General features: G+C 41.2%; 1 pseudogene; it reads left to right on the top strand.

The window, feature by feature from the left end:
* Positions 1-460: 460 nt before the first annotated feature.
* Positions 461-1,094, top strand: LOC122208847 (annotated as a pseudogene).
* Positions 1,095-9,583: the final 8,489 nt, after the last annotated feature.

Raw genomic sequence — 9,583 nt, 5'->3', positions numbered from 1 at the left:
AAACCCAAGAGGAAATTTATGAAAGTAATCAAGCTGAGAAGTCTATCAAAAAGTCCTCAATTTATAGGGAGCCTGGGGCGACTCAGTCAGTTAAGCGTCCGACTTCGGCTCAGGTCATGATCTCACGGTCTGTGAGTTCGAGCCCCACGTCAGGCTCTGTGCTGACAGGTCAGAGCCTGGAGCCTGCTTCGGATTCTGTGTCTCCGTCTCTCGTTGCCCCCTCCTCTGCTCGCACTCTGTCTCTCTCTCTCTCAAAAATAAAGATAAAAGAAAAAAAAGCCCTCGATTTCACTACCTCAAAGAATTCCTTCTACTGTCAAAAGCAACATTGTTAATAAATGTGGGAAGGTTCTTATGCATCCTTCATTACTGACACAATGTGAGAAAACCCCCAACAGAGAAAAAACTTACAAACTTAATGAGTGTGGGAAGGCTTTTAGCCATTGCTTGACCTCTGCTAATTATCCAAGAATTCATTTTGAGCAGAGACCTTCCAAATGTAACGAGTGTAGCAAACAAAGCCTTTAACAGGTTCTCGAACCTCACAAGTCATCAGAAAATCCATACTGGAGAGAAACCATATAAATGTAATGTATATGGAAGGGATTTTACCGCATGGTCACACCTTTGGGGTCATGAGTGAATTCATACTGAAGAGAAGCCTTACAAATGCAATGTGTGTTGCAAAGCATTTTTCTGAGTGTTCAGATCTTGCTCAACATAAGAATTCATTCTAGAGAGAAACCTTACCGATGTAATCAGTGCGGTAAAGATTTTACTACACATTGACACCTTTGGGGTAATGAGAGAATTCACAGGGGAGGGAAACCTTACAAATGTAATGAGTGTGGCAAGGCCTTGGTCAGGAGTTCAGACCTTACTCAACATAAGTGAATTCATGCTGGAGAGAAACCCTATGAATGTAATATGTATGGCAAGGCTTTTAGTTAGAATTCAAACCTGACAGTTCACCAGAGAATTCATACTGGAGAGAAACCTTACAAATGTCACAAATGTGGCCAGGCCTTTAAGCAGTATTCAAGCCTCAGTAAACTCCAGAATACATGTAGAATGAAGATATGAATGTAAAGCAATGTCATAGGGGAACTCCATACCACAGAATCACGGAGTCATGGAAAGAAACCTTACAAACAGCATAGCAGAGCCTTCATGCTATGACTTGGCCTCAGGATTTACCAAAGATTTCATGTTGGAGAACAAATATAATGAGTGTGGTTAATTGTTTAAGCAGGTTCCACAGTGTGTTGTGCATGAGAACTAAGAACGAAGTCTAGCTCTTGAAGGTTAATCAAATCAAACGTTTGACTCTGCGGAAAAATTAAAACTCAGAATGACCTAAAATTAATAAGATGTTGGGCGTCAAAGGAGCAGGGCACCTGTGGAAACATCCACTTCTCTTCAGTTTATGCAGTCTTTTTTTAGATTTTTTTTTTAATTAAAAGAGTTTTTTTAATGTTTATTTTTTGAGAGAGAGAGAGACAGAGCATGAGTAGCATATGGCAGACACAGAGGGAGACACAGAATCCAAAGCAGGTTCCAGGCTCTGAGCCATCAGCACAGAGCCCGACCCGGGGCTCAAACTCAGGAGCCGTGAGATCATGACCTGAGCCGAAGTTAGACGCTTAACCGACTGAGCCACCCAGGCGCCTCTCTTTTTATTTGTGAATGTTTTCATAATTTATTGTTGAGAGAGAGCGCGTGCAAGTGGAGGAGGGGTAGAAAGGGGAACAGAGGATCCAAGCAGGCTCTGTGCTGACAGCAGCAGACAGTGGCCCTGATGCAGGACTCAAACTAACAAACTGAGATGGTGAAACGAAGTCAGACGTTCAACCGACTGAGCCACCCAGGTGCCCCTATTCTTTTAGATATCTTGATGAGGTTGCTGGGCTCTATACTGACAGTACACAGCCTGCTTGAGATTCTTTCTCTCCCTCTCTCTCTCTCTCAAAATAAATAAAACAAAAAAAAAAAATCAGTGACAATTTTTCCTTTTCAATGGGGTTTTTAGACTGTTTCCTTTTACAGATATTACTATATAAATTTAAATTATCTTGCTGTTGCTTTTAGATCTCCTTTCTCTGTTCCCTCTTTTTCTGCCTTGTTTGAAATAACTCAGTTTTTACAGATGATTTTGTTTTAAATCCTTTTTATTCTTTTTTGGTTTACTGGTATTACCTATAACTATCTTTTATGTGTTTGTTTTAGGGGTTATCCTATACAGCTTACCACACGTGAGTTTATACTTCTTCATGTAGAGCACCCGACACTTCCTTTCCACATGGACTTCCATTTCTCTGCTTCTGCCCTGTGCTACCATTAGTATGGGTTTCTTTTACATATGCTATACACATATATACGAGAGTGTTAGTTTATTAAACAGTCCACCATATTTTTTTTTAATTTTTTTTTTTAATGTTTATTTATTTTTGAGACAGAGAGAGACAGAGCATGAACGGGGGAGGGTGACAGAGAGAGGGAGACACAGAATCTGAAACAGGCTCCAGGCTCTGAGCTGTTGGCACAGAGCCCGATGCGGGGCTCGAACTCACGGACCGCGAGATCATGACCTGAGCCGAAGTCGGACGGTTAACCGACCAAGCCACCCAGGCACCCCCAGTCCACCATATTTTAAGGAGGCTAAAAAATAGGAAAGGTATTGTGTATTTATCCATAGAGTTTCTACTTCTAGTGCTCTTAATTCCTTTGTGTAGATCAGGAGTCTGCCATCTACAGAACATGAGCCAAATACAGCCTAACATCTGTTTTTAAGTACAGTGTAACTGGAATGCAGCCACGTTCATATTTAGGTACTTTTGACCCAGTAAGGACATACTGGAAGAGTGGTAACAGAATCAGTATGGCCTACAAAGAATAAAATATTTACTGTATGTTCCTTGCATAAAAGTTTGCCGACCTCACACATAGAGTCACATTATCATCACATCTGAGTTAGTATAAAATTTGGGATATGAAACATACGAAAAGTCAACTTTGTATAAATACTAGGCACAAGATGGAAGCACAAGTCTCACATGGAAGCATAAGACTAGGAATAATTGGGGGTTAGTAGATCTTGTACTAATGAGGAAACATGAAATACGTGATTTTGTTACTATTCCATTTTTAAGTACAATATCTTATTTTATATGTTAAAAGTTTGTTGACACTGACATTGAAGATATAACTGAGGCATAAAAGACCCACCAAATTTTACTTGATAGACATTCTTAAGGAGCAGTATACCCCTGGCTGGCTACAGGGGTAGACAAGACGAAAAGTATGTATCTTAAAAAGTTCTGGGATCAAATCCCTCAGACAGTTTTGACAAATGGTATTTACTGTCTTTCCTTTAAGTCCTTACCCCACCCCACTACTATGTTCTCTCGGTAGGGGTAAGGCTGCCATAAAGAAGTAGGTCCATCCATTCTCCAAATAGGTCATGGTTTTGGATCTATTACATGTAATCTGAAGCACTCTGGGCAGTTTTCCTATTAAAATTTAAAAAATTCTAACTGCAAGGATTCCCAAAATTTAAATGCCTGCAGTGGAAACTTAGTTTCACATTTCTCTAAGCCACACAACAATTGTGGATATTCCCAATCCACTGTAAATATGTTCCCATTCTGGCAATTTTCCACTTGTTTCCTCCACCCACTTGCCCTTCCTCATTGGTATTTGCATGATACACTTTCAGTGGTTGTGCTCAAAGATGACCTCATCATGTGGGCATTGCCTGAAAACATTGTTTAAATTAGGAAACCCTGTGATCTGTCTTTGTACATGAAACGTTTACGGTACTTACCGCTATCATATTTTATCCTTACAGACTTAACTGAATTTGTTCATTTAACCTTATAGAATATAAGCTACTTGAAGGCAGGGAATTTTGTGTCCTGCTAATATCAGTGAATACAATAGTTCCTGTCTGGTAGAATGATCAAATGCGTTTTATCTCTACACAGCAGAAAGTTACTGTAGTGCATAAAAGCTACGAGACTAATAGGTCACATGCTCAAGTAAACATGTAATTCCATTTGTGACACCAAATTCTTTACTCCTGTAACTTTGTACCCTAGTGTTCTGCACATTCCTCATAAATTCTCAAGCTGTATTTTGTTCGGTTCATCTTGTGAGTTTTAGGCAGCAGGTGCCAAACAGCTCTAACCCATCTGTGAAGGATGATGCCTTTTGTAGATCTTCTCAGCTACAAAATGTTAAATTCAAGATTCCCTCTCACTTGCTCCATTCTACTCTCAATACAGATATTAATCTCATTGGTCAGGTCGGACAGTTCTTATTTGTGAGGGACAGACCTCCTGGAAATCAGTGGCTGAAACAACTAGGTGGTTTACCATTCTCACATAACAGGAAGCCCAGAGATGCAGGTTGGGATGGGACGGGTCCCCTGGGCAGTCCTCTGCCTGCTCCACCTCCCTTAGCACTCAGCACTCTCTCTCCTTACAGCAGGATGGCTGCTGTAGGACCAAGAAGGATGAATGGGGAGGGGCAAAGGCCTTTTCGTTATTAGGTTTTGTCTTATTTACATGGAAGTAATCCAAGAGGGTTCTTCCTAATTAGCTACACATTTTAAAAGTGCAATTTTGATAAAGATATTGGGGGGGTGGCGGTTTGGTCGCTCAGTCAGTTGACTGTCACGACTCTTGATTTTGGCTCAGGCCATGATCCCTGGGTTGTGGGATTGAGCCCCAGGTCAGTTCTACACTGAATATGGAGCCTACTTAAGATTCTATCCCTCTCCCTCTGGCCCTGTCCCTTACTTGTGTGCACCCTTTCTAAAATTAATTAAAATAAAATAAATATATTGAGGAATTTTCAAATTTCATATTACCACCCACCTCAACAACAGAAGGTAAAAGAAAACAATGCTAAAGAAAACATTTCGGGCGCCTGGGTGGCTCAGTCGGTTGAGCGTCCAACTTCGGCTCAGGTCATGATCTCAAAGTTCGTGGGTCCGAGACCCACGCCAGGCTCTGTGCTGACAGCTCAGAGCCTGGAGCCTGCTTCAGATTCTGTGTCCCCTTCTCTTTTCCGCCCCACCCCTGCTTGTGCTCTGTCTCTGTCTTTCAAAAATGAATAAACAAAAAAACAAAAAAAAAAAAAAAACATTTCATAGACCAAATTTAAAAATACCCTCTATTAATATTAACTGACAAGGTACTCAAGGATAACTTTGGGATGAGACAGATTTTTCAGTGGACTTTGTTCTTTATCCTGAATGTATAATATTGCATGCAACCCATGACCAGTCTGATATGTGTTTGAAATGAGTAAAAAATTGTTAATCCTTAGTGTTTTCTAACTTACAGATTTATTTCCTATGAAATTTATTGACTTCATTTTAAGTTAATTTTATCTGAATCAATTAGTTTGCCATGTTTCAATACAGATGTTCTGATTCTAGTACCTTTTTTAAAAGTTTTTAAGAATCTGTTCATTTATTTTTTCACACTCAGTGTGGACCCCAGTGGGGGGCTTGATCCTATGAACCATGAGATCATGACCTCAGCAAAATGAAGAGTTGGATGCTTAACTGACTGAGCCACCCAGGCACTCTCTGATTCTAGTATCTTGGTAGAAAAATGGAATGAGTGATTTTGAGATTCCATTCATTCCATTCTCCCTTAAAGTGAAAGCTCTATAAAAGGCTTGTCGTTGGGAAATATTCTATCACTTCTGAATGTGTTTTAGTAATAGACTAGAACTTAATAGGAAAAGAATTGGGACATCGTCTAAAAATATCTTAGGTAGTTGATCTAAACAGTAATTCACAACCAGTTTCCACAGTCATACTGTGCAGTGGGGGCTATTTGTGCATCAGGAACAAAAGGAAGCATGAGGAAGATTGTGGTCTTTCCCAACCAAGTCAGTCAGGAGTAAATTATATTAAAGAGTCTGACTCTACTTTTGATGCCTGACTAATGATACTTGTGAAGCATCATTACAACCTCTTACCATTCTGCCCATCTGGGCAGGAAAAGCTAATAATGACGCCCGAGAGGCCCTTCCCTTGGCAGGAGTCATAAGTTCGCAGTGTCCGTGAGTACCATCACCCCCGCCCCACACAGGATGCGTCATAACAAAAGTAGTCACCATTCCCTGCTTTCTCTACCCATTTTCAGAACTTGAGAAGCCTACCCTGCTCTCCTGAGAAAGCATCATTATGTAATAAACATTCTCCTTACACTTCAGTGCATGCAGTCATCATTCTTGACATCTGACATCCTGTTCCAGTGGACTAAGCACAATGCAAGTGAGCATGAATGTTTTAGAGGGTAAATAAGAGATTTCTAGTTACCAAAATTGCCATCGTGTATGTTCATTCTTCTTTTTTAAATTAATTTATTTTTGAGACAGAGAGAGACAGAGCATAAGCAGGGAAGGGGCAGAGAGAGGGAGACATGGAATCTGAAGCAGGCTCCAGGCTGTCAGCTGTCAGCACGGGGCCCGATGTGGGGCTCGAACTCACAGACCGTGAGATCTTGACCTGAGCTGAAGTCAGACGCTCAGCCGATTGAACCACCCAGGCGCCCCGTGTATGTTCATTCTTGAGAGTAAACTCATGAAGCCTTATCTTTTCAAATTATTCCCTGAGCGCTCCAGCAAAAATGTAGTTTGTGTTATCTTTATGCTTCTGAAATTTTCTTTTAGTTCCTAATTCTTTTCATATGCCTACTACTTTTCTGTTGTCATTTAATATAACGGTGCAACACATGGGTCTCATTGCCGCACAAAAGGCATGCCAAAATATAATCATATGGTGTATATTTATGAATGGCGAGGCAGGTTGTAGAGGGTGAGAGTTTGAAATTGTGTTATTATGGTATTTTCATTATAGCCAGAAAAATAATCTGGGACATACTGTGGAGTGCATAACTCTCAAACACATTCAGCTTATGAATATGTATTTCCAAAATTGTAGGTTTGAATCTAACATGGAAGAAAATTGTTATGGATGACATTCAACCTGGAGAGTCCAAGAATGTATTACTAGTATCATTATGAAATGCCCCAGTGAGCTGGGATGCACCTGGGCTAATAAAAGGCACATGGGGGCACCTGGGTGGCTCAGTTGTTTAAGTGGCCAACTTTGGCTCAGGTCATGATCTCAGGGTTCGTGGCTTTGAGCCCGTGTTGGGCTTTGTGCTGACAGCTAGAGCCTGGAGGCTGTTTCAGATTCTGTGTCTCCCTCTCTCTCTGACCCTTCCCCACTCACACTCTCTCCCTCTCAAAAAATAAACATTAAAAAAAAAGCACATGATTCATTTAGGGTTTCACAAAAGCTTACATTTTACTTACTTAGATAAAAGAAACAGGGCATCCTAAATAAAATGATAGATATCTTGATGAGGTTACTTCATTATTGACTTTGGACTTCTGGCTGAAAATCTGTTATTCATGTTATGTCTTCATCACAGACCTTTCATATGTTGCCATGACAGTGTCTGTGATGGAACCTCTTGTTTTGGTCAAATGTAAATGGTATTTTGTTTTCAATTTTCAATTCACTTGTTCATCTTTAGTATCTGGGAAGGCAGTTAACTTTTGTACCTTAGCTTTGTATCCTGCATCCATGATAAAATTGCATATTAGTGTTTTATCTACCATCCTTTGGGCATCATATGAAATAGTTCAATGCTGTGGTGACAGGTGCTACTCTGCTTCGTTCCTAGCATAAAAACAAAGGACTCTCTGTTACCATACTATTACTGAGTGAATCTTGCAATCATTCAGTCCCACTTAATGACCACTTGGTCATGGGGCAGGTTCATGTGTAATTGTTGCAATCTGAGTATCTGTAGTTAACAGGATCTCAGAAGCTTTATGCATAATTGGTATTGGCATTAAAATAAATCTCTACACATAAATGGACACTGGTCACAGTCAGAATTACAGATAAGGCTCTAAAAAGAAGGTAAAGTAAGTATTTCTCAATGGGTAGTAAAGGTAAGTGGAGAATACTGGATTTCAGTTGAAATGGTAAATGTAGCCAATGGTTCAGGAAGGAAGGACAAGTGAAGGACATGCATCATTGGGAACCCACATATGGCCTCCAGGGTTTTGGCAGTAGGAATGGTCTCCTTATCACAGATTCTGATTAAAATCCTGGGGAATTTCCCTCTTCCTTACCATTACATCTTCCTTTTCTTCATAGGTTAAGGGTAAGGTCCACAGATGTGAGTGTCAGGCACCTGTTTGTAGCCAACTCCTTACTCATCATCTTTACAAGAATCTCCAGAACAGTGACAGCTTTTGGATAGGAGCATTTTCTCCCTGATTGTGAATGTAAATTTGCTTGCTGCGGCATACACTGTGCTGTATTATGTAACATGTAACTTTCTGAGGAAGCTGGGTAAAGTTTACAAGGACTTTTCCATACTATCTTCGCACAGTTTGTGTGTCTATAATTCCTTCAAAATAAGAAAGGCAACACGATGGATGTTCGGTGGCTTTTATGAAGTTCTCGTGCAGCTCTGTGTTCAGATGGGAATAAAGGACATTACAGGTGAGTCCAGAAATCATTGTTAAAATACATCACCTCTTTGGGAACTTTCCAGAACACTGTAAGTGTGGGTATGCCTCCACCCGACATAACATTTAGTCGCTCTTCTTTTAAGAACTGAGTCAGGAGCACAGGAGTACATCCAGAGGATTGGGGTTTAAAGTGTTTGCTTTCCTGTGTATTGGTGGATACTTTGTTCTGGAACCAGCACTGATCCTGCACGAAGTGGGCAGATGGTCTGAGGAAAGGGGATGATGAGTCCAGAAGCACCATTGAAAGTCTCTTAATGTCTGAATGAACAAAGCTTCGTCTTTCTCTTAAGAACAAGGATAAGAAACCCTCCGTTCCAGACAGGAGTTCCCAGGACACTCTCAACGGGAGAAGTAGAGATACACAGAACAGCTCCTGCCTCATGAAGGGAAGCCGTCCCCACACAAGACAACCAGTTTTTGGTAGTTCTCTAATCCCATATCTTGACCTTACCCCTAAGCTCTCTGAGCAGGGGCCAGGCCCTCCCTGTGCTTCCGGGAGAATACCGTGGATATGTCACAGCCCTCAAGGAGGCAATGGGGACATTCTTTTGTTTTCATGCAGCGTGAGACAAGAAGAGAGGTATCAGGATTGGTTCTGGTGTCATGGGAGGATTGGTACTTGTGTTGGTGGCAGAACTTCCGGGTCCTGACTTTGACATGTTGTTTGACCTTTGTTAATTCTCAGCTGGCTCCTTTGGGTGGCGCCCGCCCTGCAAGGCTCAGCTGGATATTGTGTGGGAATTTCCTGTGAAATGGTGTGGTCAGCGGGAGCCATTGTACATGTGTGTGCCTTCGTATAATAGTTACAGGTCGAGTAACCTAGTATCCGAATTCAGGCGCTTCTCAGTCTCATCTAGCCAGAGTACCACCCCACATCACACAATTCTTAATGTCCCACATCATCCCTCTGCACCTGCCTGCATCCCCTGTAACCTTGCCTCCTATTGTCCTAACCTGGAGGGTTTGTGGAAAAAGTGAGGTAATGTGGCACCTGCTGTTTCTTCCACAA

The sequence above is a fragment of the Panthera leo genome, chromosome E2 (assembly GCF_018350215.1).
Source record: "Panthera leo isolate Ple1 chromosome E2, P.leo_Ple1_pat1.1, whole genome shotgun sequence".
In the NCBI taxonomy this organism is placed as follows: domain Eukaryota; kingdom Metazoa; phylum Chordata; class Mammalia; order Carnivora; family Felidae; genus Panthera; species Panthera leo.
Note: the sequence above shows the minus strand (reverse complement) of the source record. Positions and strands in the feature narration are given on the sequence as shown.